The sequence below is a fragment of the Aquarana catesbeiana genome, linkage group LG01 (genome assembly GCF_042186555.1).
Source record: "Aquarana catesbeiana isolate 2022-GZ linkage group LG01, ASM4218655v1, whole genome shotgun sequence".
Classification (NCBI taxonomy): Eukaryota; Metazoa; Chordata; class Amphibia; order Anura; family Ranidae; genus Aquarana; species Aquarana catesbeiana.
In genome coordinates this window covers 566,699,431-566,712,921 of record NC_133324.1, presented here as the reverse complement: position 1 = coordinate 566,712,921, position 13,491 = coordinate 566,699,431, and positions in this window count along the sequence as shown.

Below are 13,491 nucleotides of genomic sequence, written 5' to 3'. Positions count from 1 at the left end.
TTTAAATTTTGGTTCGGGGTTCCCTTAATATTCATACCAGACCCAAAGGGCCTGGTAATGGACTGGGGGGATCCCATGCCATTTTTTCAATGACTTTTATCTCTATTGCCGGACCCGACAATTATTATATTAATTATTATAGCCGCGAGTACTTTTAAATGATTTTTTTTCCTTTAGAAGTGTCTGTTCTGTCTCAAGGAGCAGAAAGCTAAACCTTCTCATCCCAATAACTGTAGATACCATATTTCTTTGATCTCAGTTTTATTAGAACAAGCCAGGTGAAACTACAAAATAACAGAAATAGACTTCAATAAGTATAGTATTGCATACAATACAGCATACATTGCATAAACAACGATATACAGTACAAGATGAGATAGTAAAAACTTACTTTTTTAAGTTCTCTAAGGGGTGATGGCGATAGATAGAGAAATACATGACTTGCTTCTTGCAATGTGTTGAAAAGAATGGTGGATGGTTGCCTTCCTGTCTACCCAGAATTCCCTGCTTGCTGACAACTTCCTATTACACATACAACAATTAACAGAACTGCAGCAATACCAAAAAGGAACGCTAGATGGAGCCTGCACACCACATATGATTGTCTTAAGCAAATTACACATTTTGCATGTAAATTTAACACCACAGGTACAAATAACCAATATAAAACATCAGCAAGACATCTGGTGGACAGAACACTCCCCGCCTGACATCAAGTGATGTCACTAACAGAGTCCTCCGTAGAAAGCAACAGAATAAGTTCGATCACTGGTTTCAAGAATACTTTAGCCTCATTCTGTTGAAAGATCTTGACCTCGACCTTACGGACACGATTATCCTTGCTTGGCAGTACTTTGGTGATCAAACCTAAAGGCCACATATTCCTTAGTGCCTGGCAATCTTTCATGAGCACAACATCACCAGGTTTAAGATTAGGCTTTTCAGTGTGCCACTTTCTCCTTACTTGTAGAGTAGATATACAGTATATTGTTCCTTCCACCAGTTCTAGCTTCCGGGTCGGACATTTTTCTGGTCCCTGGTTCCATACCTGCTACACCCTAATGTACTGACCATATGTAAGTACTCAGGGTGGGCTTGCCTGCCTTCCCCTAGTATGATCTGCTACACTTAGACTAATCATATTTTACCATATCTTCCAGACATCCCCATGCTATCGCCCCTGATGAGTGTCCTTCACACAAAACGCATCGGGCATTTTGGGATGCAGACATATGTCTATAGTATATTTAGACCTTCACTTCAGAACTATTCTCATTTTTCAATTATAATTTCACTGTTTATACCTCTATCTCCGGTGAAAGTGCTGCTGTAACATCACATGTGTACATATGAAATTTTTTTCTTGGTTGTATAATTTCGATTGTGACCACTATATGGCACCATGTGGGTATATATTTGATGTACTTTTGATGTCTGTATTACGTGTGCATATACATATGTGCTTGTAAATACTTTATGAAATGATATTTATTGCAATGTCTTTTATATATGTGGTCTATCAGATTGATATGATTGTGCATTCTATCACGAACAATAAATATGTAAATTTTATCCAGTCTTTTCCACGGTGTCCATGACCTCATTTTAACCACTTCAATACAGGGCACTTAGACACCTTCCTGCCCAGACCAATTTTCAGCTTTCAGTGCTTTCCCAGTTTGAATGACAATTGCGCGGTCATGCTATGCTGTACCCAAACTAAATTTTTATCATTTTGTTCCCACAAATAGAGCTTTCTTTTGGTGGTATTTGATCACCTCTGCAGTTTTTATTTTTTGCGAAACAAATAAAAAAAGACCGAAAATTTTGAAAAAAATAAAAGTTTTGCTTTTGTTTCGGTTTAAAAATTTTGTAAATAAGTAAGTTTTCTCTTTCACTGATGTGCACTGATAAGGCAGCACTGACAGGCACTGATAAGGCGGCAGCGATGAGGAGGCACCAATGAGCGGGCACTGACGATGGGCACTGATATGCGGAACTGATGGGCACTGGTAGGCGGCACTGATGGGTGGCACTGATGTGCAGCACTGATGGGCATTGATAGGCGGCACTGATGGGCACTCATGGGTGGCACTGGTGGGCACTGATAGGCGACACTGATGGGCACTGAAAGGGTGCAAAGATGGGTTCTTATGGGTGGCACTGCTGAGCACTGACAGGTGGCACTGATGGGCGGCACTGATACGCTGCACTGATAGGCATCCCTGGTGGTAGGCATTGGAATGGGCACTGATTGGCAGCTGCCTGGGCATTGATTGGCAGCTGCCTTTGCACTGATTAATATGTCTCTGGGGGTCTAGGGGGCATACCTGGTGGTCCAGTGTGACTGGTTTCCCTGGTGGTCCTGGGCGGCTTCCCTGGTGGTCCTGGGTAGGATCCGAGGGGGGGCTGTGCTGATAAACAATCAGCACAGACCCCCCCCGTCAGGAGAGCAGCCGATCGGCTCTCCTCTACTTGCGTCTGTCAGACGCGAGTGAGGAAAAGCCGATCACCGGCTCTTCCTATTTACATTGTGATCAGCCGTGATTGGACACGGCTGATCATGTGGTAAAGAGTCTTCGTCAGAGACTCTTTACGTAGATCAGTGCTGCGGGGTGTCAGACTGACACCCTGCAACAACGATCGCCGCTATGCGCGCCCCCGGGGGCGTGCAGCGGCTCAATATCCTGCGGACATCATATGACGTCCAGTCAGGATTTTGAAACCACTTTGCCGCTGTCATTCTGCTATATGGCGGGTGGCAAGTGGTTAAAGTCCCAACTTTCCCAGTTTTAGTCTTGAATTTAGGGATGGAGGCACACCACATATGTGCCTCATTTAAAGTCCCAAATCCCCCCTCTTCTCCTTCCACCAGTTCCAGAAGGTATTGGCAAGGGTTTGTACTTTTCTCCATTGGCGTTTGTAAAGATCCTTCTCACAAAACTCTTCAGCTGGAGCACCGGCAATACTAGTCTTTTGCGTGAGTAACATGGCAGGTGTGAGAACCACTGGATCCTCAGAGTCACTTGAAATGGATGTCAAAGGTCTGGCGTTAATGATAGCTGTAACCTCTGCCATAAATGTCACTAAACATTCGTGAGTAAGCCTTGCAGTTCCTACTTGTAGGAAGATAGATTCAAGAATTCTGCAGGCTATGCCTATCATCCTCTCCCAAACACCTCCCATGTGAGAAGAGGTAGGTGGGTTGAAGATCCACGTGCAGTTTTGCTTTTCCAGCCTGGGTATGGCGTGTTTGAGAAGTGGTGCAAGTTCTGCTTCCCCCATTACAAACCCTATGTGGCATTGTCCTTTAGTGTCTATGGTTTTCAGGTAAGCTACAGCAGCAATTTCTTTCACAGAAGCATCCGAAAACACACAAAGTCTTTGCATCTGAATGTCAGCAGATGACAGAGAAGCATATGGTCGTGGAATTTTAAGGTTGGATAGAGCTGTTAGTGAGTCCTTCCACTCTAGCCATAGGTTTTTCTTGTCAGTGGGGAGAGGGTTTTCCCAATCTAGCGACTCACAGGTTAAGTCTCTCAGTAGTGCCTTACCCTGGATGGTGACAGGTGCTGCAAAGCCTAAGGGATCATACAGGCTGTTTATGGTAGACAGGACACCTCTACGGGTAAAGGGTTTTTCTTCTGTGTTTACTTGGAAAGTAAATGTGTCAGATCTTAAGTCCCAAAGCAAACCAAGACTGCGTTGCATGGGAAGTGAGTCTGTGCCTAGATCTAAGTCCTTTAACTCGTTAGAACGATCTTGGACAGGAAAGGCTTCTAAAACCTCTCTACTGTTGGAAGCAATCTTGTGGAGTCTTAAGTTGGAACAAGCAAGCATTGCCTGAGTTCTTTTGAGGAGACTGATTGCGGCTTCATTTGTGGGTAGTGATTTCAAGCAATCGTCTACATCAGTGGTTCTCAACCTCTCAAGTGCCGTGACCCCTTGATAAAATTTCCGAAGTTGTGGAGACCCCCAACCGTAAAATTATTTTCATAGCATGGGTTGTCAGCACCCAAGGCAAGGCAAGTAATTTGCGCCCCTAACCCATGGACATTTAGTGCTCCCTGAGTCCCTTCCACTCGTACAGTATTAAAACCCCTTATGGTACATTTTAGGATGTACCACTCTTTCTCTTTGTTCTCCTTTCTTTCCCTTTTACCTCTCTCTATCCTAATCTCTTGGTTTTTTCCCCCATCCCTCTTTCTAGCCATCTTTCTTGTTCTTTCTCTTATTCTTTCTCTCCCTTTTTCTTTGTTCCTCCCCCTTCCATGTATTCTCTATTTTTATTCCTTCTCTTACTCCTTGGTGGGGGGGGGGGGGGATGAGTGGCAATGTTGGCGGAGACAGCCAACTAAGGTGCTCTTGATCAAGCTCATCTGCTGATCTGAGAACTGTAGTGGGGACTTTTAATGGCAACTATAATCACAGGTAGTGTTACTCACTGTGTCTCCGAATTGGTGGTGTCTCGTAGCAGTGACACCTATGCCGAAATCAGGAGATGGGGTCTCCTCCAGACGGCGGGCGGCTGCAGGCTCCAGGGACAGCCCTGCTGGGCGGCCACAAAAAGGCTGGGAGAGCGGTGCAGGCTTCAGAAACAGCCAAGGATTTGGTGACCCCTGGCAAATCATCATTTGACCCCCGAGGGGGTCCCGACCCCCAGGTTGAGAACCACTGGTCTACATAGAAATCCTTGTCCACAAACTGTCTGACATCTGACCCATACTCTAACTCTCCCACTCTAGCAGAGTGTCTGAGGCCATATATCGCAACTGCAGGGGAAGGACTGTTGCCAAATATGTGCACCCTCATGCGGTATTCTGTGATGTCTCCAGAGGGGTTGTTGTCCCTGAACCAGAGAAACCTCAGAAAGTTACGGTGTTCTTCTTTAACAAGAAAGCAATAGAACATTTGATGTATGTCTGCCATAAATGCGACTGAATCCTTGCGAAAGAGAAGAAGTACTCCTAATAGTCTGTTGTTAAGGTCAGGGCCAGAGAGGAGAACATCATTTAGAGAGACACCCTCATGTTTGGCGCTGGAATCGAACACCACTCTAATCTGTCCTGGCTTCTTAGGGTGATAGACCCCAAATATAGGTAAGTACCAGCATTCCTCTGAGTCTTTGAGGTTTGGGGCTATCTCAGCATGACCATTCTGGAATATTTTCTCCATGAGGGAAAAGAAATGTTCTTTCATCTCTGGTTTCCTTTGAAGATTGTGTCTTAGGGAAGTGAGACGTTTATATGCTAGTTCTCTATTTTCAGGCAAACGTCGTCTTTGTGGTCTAAAGGGAAGAGGTGCAAACCAGCTATTAGTCCCGTCTTTCTCCATACTCCTTTCCATAACTTCTAAGAAGAGCCTATCCTCAATGGACATTGCTACCTGGTTATCTTCCTTTGTTCTCTGGAACACTGTGCTTCCTAAGTCACTTTGGTCGTTGTCATAGGTATTACTGTCACAGAGGGGACTTAGGAAGAGAAGAGGTACAGGGTTGTTGTGTGGTAGCTCCTTTATGAGGATGCGATTTTGACAGGGTTGGAAAAGAGTGGGACGACCACTCTCAAGGGTACTAGTGAGCAGGTTATTAACAGATGCAGGTATGTGTGCATCTCCCAGGCAAACATCACCTATAATGACCCACCCGAGATCCAGTTTTTGGGCATATGGGGCGTTTTTAGGACCGTTGATCAGTTTTGTTACTTAGTGTACTTGCAAGATATCCCTCCCTAGGAGTAAAATTATCTGAGCCTGATCATCTAGTTCTGGTATGAGATGTGCTATGTGGCTCAAGTGAGTCTGGTGAGCTGCTGCGTCTGGTCTTGGAATCTCTGATCTGTTGTCTGGCATCTGGTTGCACTCTATTATGGTCGGTAAGGGTAGGCATGTCTTACCATCCATAGATTCAATTTGCAGGCCGTCAGCGCTTCTCCCCGCCGTTTCCACTGTACCTGCACAAGTCCTAAGGGAATAAGGACTGCTGGGGCCTTTAAGGTTTAGAATGTCAAAAAATATAGATCTGGCTATTGACTTATTACTCTGATCATCCAAGACGACGTAGAACTTGACTGCTTTGTCTCTGCGTCCTTTTGGATAAACTCTCACAAGACAGATTTTAGAGCAGGATCTGCCACCTGTACTTCCTTTGCAGACTTCGGTACAGTGTGAAGTGATTGCTATGGCGTCTGTTCTAGAGTCTTTGGTCTCCCCGCCTTGCGCCTTGTTCTTGGAGTAGGCCTTGGGTGTAGAGCTGTGTTGTGCTCTGTGCTGTCACATTCTGTACATTTGACACTGACCTTACAGTCCTTGGCGAAATGTGTGGACGAAGAGCAGCACTTGTAACAGATGTTGTTCTCTTTGAGGAAAGCTTTACGATCCTTGATGGTCTTTGTCCTGAAGGCTCTGCATTCCAGAAGAGGATGTGGCATCTTATGTAGAGGGCAGAACTTAGCAGGGTCGCTGTCTTGATCCTCTGGCTGAGACTCTGCAAATCTGTGGGAAGAAATGTTAGTTTTGTGCACTGCTACTGGAGCTCTGAGTTGTTTAGGGCCAGAAGAAGTAGTATAAGACACTGGAAAAATGAAGCTGGGGTCATCTTTCATTCCTGCTTGTCTGTCTACAAAGTCCACAAACTCACTAAAGGGTGGAAAAGGCACATTGTGTTTTCGTTTGTAGTTACAGCCATGAGTCAGAGGCGGCTCTCTAATTAGGCGAAATAGGCGGTAGCCTCAGGCCTCGCAGTCACAGGGGCCTCGCACAGCTGGCTAGTTTACCTAATTAGAGAGCCGCCTCTTCCAGCAGCAGAGATCTCCGCCATCACACAGTCCTGAGCCCCCTTGCTCTGCTACAGGGAGAGATACAGGCTGCGAGTGAGACGTGTGATCGGAGCTCACGTACATCTCCGGATCACAGACAGGGAGAGCCGCTCAGTAGAGCCTGCTCTGACAGATCTCCCCCTGCTGCCCGCACAGCCAGACAGAAGAGGAGAGAGAGCTTCTGCTCCTCCTCCTCCCGCGTCTGCCCCGCCCACTCTCCTCGGCAATGTTCTCTGTTCTGCCTCAGAGAAGGGGATGTGTGGGCGGGAAGATTCAAGCTGAAGTCCAGCAAACAGAAAAGGAAAAGGAGAGTGTGATCCATCCATTCCCTCCTGCCTCCCAGTGAGTACACTGATGTAGGGGATGCTCTTCCTTCCCTTCTTCCTCCATCCCTCTTTCTTTCTTTCCTTCCACTTTTCCTTTCTTTCCATTCTTTTTCTTTCTTTCTCCTTCCTTTCTTTTCTCTTTCTTTCTTTCCTTCTTTCTTTCCTTCCATCCCTCCTTTCTTTAATTCTTTTCTTCCATCTTTCCATCCTTTCTTTCCTTTTATTTTTTTTTTCCATCTTTCTTTCTCTTTCCTTCCTTCTTTCTCCATCCCCATCCCTTCTTTCTTTCCTCCCATCTTTCTTTCCTTCTTTCTCCATCCCCCTCTCTTTCTTTCTTCCTTTCCTCCCATCTCTCCTTTCTTTCTTTGCTTCTTTTCTTCCATCTTTCTTTTCTTCCTTCATTCCATCCTTTCTTTCTTTTATTTTTCTTTTCTTCCATCTTTCTTTCTCTTTCCTTTCTTATTTCTCCATCCCCATCTCTTTCTTTCCTTCCATCTCTCTTTTCTTTGCTTCTTTTCTTCCATCTTCCTTTTCTTTCTTTCCTTCCTTCTTTCCATCCTTTCTTTTCTTCCATCTTTCTTTCTCTTTCCCTCCTTCTTTCTCTATCCCTATCTCTTTCTTTCTTTCATTTTCTCCCCCTTTATTTCTCTCTTTGTGAGAGCCTATCAGAATAGTTAGGATCTGTGAGAGCAGCTTCCCTGTGCAGCTCTGCTTGAGGAAAATATATCTTTATTATGCCCACTTACCTACCCCCTGTACTGTCCACTCCCCTATACTGTACCCTCCTAATACAGTTCATTTTCATCCCTTGAATTATTTTTCCCATTATGGGAGTGAGTGGGGCCTCATGTTTAAGTTTTGCCTAAGGCCTCACAAAGTCTAGAGTCGCCTCTGCCATGAGTAATCCATCTTTCGTGTAACTCATAAGGAAGTTTAAGTGCTAAGGAGTTAATACCTCTAGCAGAGTCAAGATAAGAAAGGCCAGGTAAGTCTCCTTCTGCTTTAGCCACTTGTAACTCCATACTTACACAGGTCACTGAATTCTCTGAGTCTTTGGTAACCTCTGCTAGGTATTTTTGGAAAGTCTTCTATCCTTTTAAACAGTGTACTTTCTATAGCTTCTGGTGAGCCATAACATCTATCCAGTCAGTTTCAGATGTTTACAAGGCCTATCTCAGGGTGGTTTATGTTATTGTCTCTGATCCTTTTGGCATGTTCAGCAGAATCATTGCCAAGCCACTTTACGAGGAGTTCTATCTGTTCCCTGCAGGATAGATCTAGACCTTGAATGACACTCTGGAAAGTGGATCGCCTTGCCCTGTAGTGTTGGGGACGATCACTGAATTTGACAAATCCTTGGGCAACAAACTCTCTTTTGGCCAGGAACTTGGCAAAGTCGTCAGTAGCCTGATTGGCATTGGGGTAGGCTGCTGGTGTATTGTGGTGCGGTGTAAAGGCATACCTGGTAAAAATCTCTTCTTTAGGTGCTCTGGGTTCAAACTTACATAAGGTTGGCAGTTCGTACCGGCTCCTTGCATACACCTTTGGAGTGAAGATTGGTGTTTGATGCTTGTATGAAGGCTGGGTACCTTGTGGAGTAGGAGGTTTGGGTGGAACTGGAAAGTCTGGAACTCTGTCAGATTTTTCTTGCTTGTAGCACTGGGGTCTCAGGTCGTCTTGTTGCTGCTTAATTTGATGTGAATCACTGATGTCATGTTTAATTTCTTGTTGTGGGATGCTGCTTGGGTCACAGTGCTGGTAGACATAATCTGACGTGCGTTGTAAAGAATCTTGTTGGTCCTCTTCTAGACCCGGTATGCTGCTGCCTAGTCTTGGCTCATCGTAGATGGCTGCTTCTAAAGCTTCTGCTTCTGCAATGGCGGCGGCAGCGTCTCTTTCTACTGCCAGCTTCTCCATGTTAGCTTCTAAGATAGCTTGCTGCAATTTCAGAGATGCTTCCTGCTGGGCTAGCTCTTCTTCCAGGCGTATTCTTTTCTTCTCTCTCTCTTGTTCCATGTGTACTCTTTCTTGCTCCAAGCGTACTCTTTCCTTCTCTCTCTCTTGCTCCTGTCTCACCTTTTCTGCATCAAGGTGGGCCTTTTCTTTTTTCATCTGCAACTCTTGGTCTGAGAATGCGGTCCTGGCTTTTGCTGCTTCGGCTTTTGAATGGGCGATAGCTGCTGCATTTGCGACAGACGACTTAGATGAGCTTGCTCGTGAACGTGTTTTGTAAGAAGATGTCCCACTGTGAGACATGGCTGCGGGGAAAAAGCTGTCTTGCTGTATAGAGATCGTTATAGTGTCGATGCTGCTTGACAGAGCATGTCTCTGTGTAGCGTGGCTGCTTGCTTCGCCTGCCGCAGGCCTGTATCTTTAAGGCCTGTATGGATACTGCGTAGCCCTGGGCTGTACAGACTTCCGAAGTCAGCTTATGTTCCCTTCAGAGGTCAGCTTAAAAATGTCACTGTTCTGTCTCAAGGAGCAGAAAGCTAAACCTTCTCATCCCAATAACTGTAGATACCATATTTCTTTGATCTCAGTTTTATTAGAACAAGCCAGGTGAAACTACAAAATAACAGAAATAGACTTCAATAAGTATAGTATTGCATACAATACAGCATACATTGCATAAACAACGATATATAGTACAAGATGAGATAGTAAAAACTTACTTTTTAAGTTCTCTAAGGGGTGATGGCGATAGATAGAGAAATACATGACTTGCTTCTTGCAATGTGTTGAAAAGAATGGTGGATGGTTGACTTCCTGTCTACCCAAAATTCCCTGCTTGCTGACAACTTCCTATTACACATACAACAATTAACAGAACTGCAGCAATACCAAAAAGGAACGCTAGATGGAGCCTGCACACCACATATGATTGTCTTAAGTAAATTACACATTTTGCATGTAAATTTAACACCACAGGTACAAATAACCAATATAAAACATCAGCAAGACATCTGGTGGACAGAACAGTGTAATTCTATGCAGGGACTGTTCTAAACACGGAAAAAATGCGCCACTTTACAGGCATACTATAGACACCCCCCAGGTGCATAATGTAAAGGAATATTTCACTTTTATTGTTTCACTTTAAGCATTATTAAAATCACTGCTCCCGAAAAAACGGACGTTTTTAAAACTTTTTTTTTGCATTGATAAATGTCCCCTGGGGCAGGACCCAGGTCCCCAAACACTTTTTATGACAATACCATGCATATAAGCCTTTAAAATTAGCACTTTAGCTTTCTCCAATAGACTTTTAAAGGGTGTTCCTCAGCTTTCGAATTTGCCGCGAACACCCCAAATTGTTCGCTATTCGGCGAACAGGCGAACACCCAATGTTCGAGAACCCAAACTCGAACATTGGGCTCATCCCTAATAACAAGCATGACTAACCTTTTTTGTGATCAGAAGTCCTCGCCCCAAACCCCACAAAAGTTACATGGCAGAATTATTATAAGCAAAAAGACAAAATACAAAAGGCAGAGCACAACCTACATTGACACACACAGCAGGAATGAATTAGCAGGAACATTCCTTTTTATCTCAAACATTACATAGCCGTTGTAAGTCTAACATGTGACATTTAGAAGCAATCATCAAACAGCCTTAGTAGGGTGTGCAGGGTTAGGAATTATGCAAAACCCACATCTATTTGTAACCCACTATACACACTGCAAAGAAAAAATCAGGCCTGTTCCAAGGCCAAACAGCCACCACAAATGCTGGCCTTTAAATACCCCAACAAGCTTGCTCACCTCCACCCACCCAGTAAAGGACACACCCACCAGTGTAATTGATTCTGTCTCTTGAGGTAAGACTCAAGTGGTCACACCTGTTCATTAGGAATACGCACTCTTTACAAACGAAAAAATGCCTCAGCATTGATATCTGGGCAGGGTAAAAGGGGAAAGTACAACTTTGTGAGGGGTGCTTCAAATTGGTGACAAAGTGCATTCATCATTCACCATAAGTATACAATAATAAAATATGTGTGCAAAATCACACCAGACGTATACATCCATATCTGGGCCAAAACACCCCAGTTCTAGATTTGGTGCAAACCCACACTTACTTGATTTATGTGATTTCTTGGGGTTCCATTATGTGAAACCCATCCAGGGCTGTCTTTAGCGCAGGGCAAACGGGGCACTTGCCCTGGGCCCAATCTTTGTTTTGTTGGGGGGGCCCGCACTACCCGTGAATTGGGGCCCCGATGACAACTTTGCAGAGCGCACAGAGGACACGGGAGGATGTATTTCCGCGCTAGGCAGCTGAGAGGGGGCGGGGCCGGGAGCTCCACTGATGCTCTGACCCCGCCCACATGCAGCCTGTATACTCGGAACAGAGTGTCTGTAGTAAGAGCCAGTGATCAGAGTGGGAGCGTCAGTGGAGCTCCCGACCCCGCCTCCTCTATACTGGCTGTTGAATACAGAGGTCCAGGGGCGGGGCGGGGAGCTCCACTGACGCTCCCACTCCGATCACTGGCTCTCACTACAGACGCTCTGTTCCGAGTATACAGGCTGCAGGTGGGCGGGGTCAGAGCGTCAGTGGAGCTCCCGGCCCCGCCCCCTCAGCTGGCTAGCGCGGGAATACATCCTCCCGTGTCCTCTGTGCGCTCTGAAAGCTGTCATCGGGGCCCCAATTCACGGGTGACGCGGCCCCCCAACAAAGCGTCAGCGGAGCTCCCAGCTGTTGTAGTGAGAGCAGAGAGTGAAAGCCCCGCCCACAGACCTGAATGTATGTAGCGAGTTTGGCTGGCCAGGTATGTCCTTACACCCATAAAATGCATGAATGTTTAAACCCTGAGCTGTGTTATTCAATTGTAAAGCTGTGCGTTGCTGAAAGTTCTCTGACCATCACCTGTTTAATGTCTGCAGTCTCTGATTGTCTCCTGCAGTATGTCCGTAGTCTCTAGTAATCTCCTGCAGTATGTCCGCAGTCTCTGGTAATCTCCTGCAGTATGTCCGCAGTCTCTGGTAATCTCCTGCAGTATGTCCGCAGTCTCTGGTAATCTCCTGCAGTATATTAGCAGTCTCTGGTAATCTCCTGCAGTATGTCCGCAGTCTCTGATTGTCTCCTGCAGTATGTCCGCAGTCTCTGATTGTCTCCTGCAGTATGTCCGCAGTCTCTGGTGATCTCCTGCAGTATGTCCCCAGTCTCTGGTAATCTCCTGCAGTATGTCCGCAGTCTCTGGTAATCTCCTGCAGTATGTCTGCAGTCCCTGGTAATCTGCAGTATGTCCGCAGTCTCTGGTAATCTCCTCCAGTATGTCCGCAGTCTCTGGTAATCTCCTGCAGTATGTCCGCAGTCTCTGGTAATCTCCTGCAGTATGTCCGCAGTCTCTGGTAATCTCCTGCAGTATATTAGCAGTCTCTGGTAATCTCCTGCAGTATGTCCGCAGTCTCTGATTGTCTCCTGCAGTATGTCCGCAGTCTCTGATTGTCTCCTGCAGTATGTCCGCAGTCTCTAGTGATCTCCTGCAGTATGTCCCCAGTCTCTGGTAATCTCCTGCAGTATGTCCGCAGTCTCTGGTAATCTCCTGCAGTATGTCTGCAGTCCCTGGTAATCTGCAGTATGTCCACAGTCTCTGGTAATCTCCTGCAGTATGTTCGCAGTCTCTGGTAATCTCCTGCAGTATGTCCGCAGTCTCTGATTGTCTCCTGCAGTATGTCCGCAGTCTCTGATTGTCTCCTGCAGTATGTCCGCAGTCTCTGGTAATCTCCTGCAGTATGTCCGCAGTCTCTGATTGTCTCCTGCAGTATGTCCGCAGTCTCTGATTGTCTCCTGCAGTATGTCCGCAGTCTCTGACCATCACCTGTATAATGTCTGCAGTCTCTGATTGTCTCCTGTAGTATGTCCATAGTCTTTAATTGTGTCCTGCAGTATGTCCGCAGTCTCTGATTGTCTCCTGCAGCATGTCAGTAGTCTCTAGTAATCTCCTGCAGTATGTCTGTAGTCTCTAGTAATCTCCTGCAGTATGTCTGCAGTCTCTGGTAATCTCCTGCAGTATGTCTGCAGTTTCTGGTAATCTCCTGCAGTATATCTGCAGTCTCTGGTAATCTCCTGCAGTATGTCTGCAGTCTCTGATTGTCTCCTGCAGTATGTCCGCAGTCTCTGATTGTCTCCTGCAGTATGTCCGCAGTCTCTGGTGATCTCCTGCAGTATGTCCCCAGTCTCTGGTAATCTCCTGCAGTATGTCCGCAGTCTCTGGTAATCTCCTGCAGTATGTCCGCAGTCTCTGATTGTCTCCTGCAGTATGTCCGCAGTCTCTGGTTGTCTCCTGCAGTATGTCCGCAGTCTCTGGTAATCTCCTGCAGTATGTCCGCAGTCTCTGATTGTCT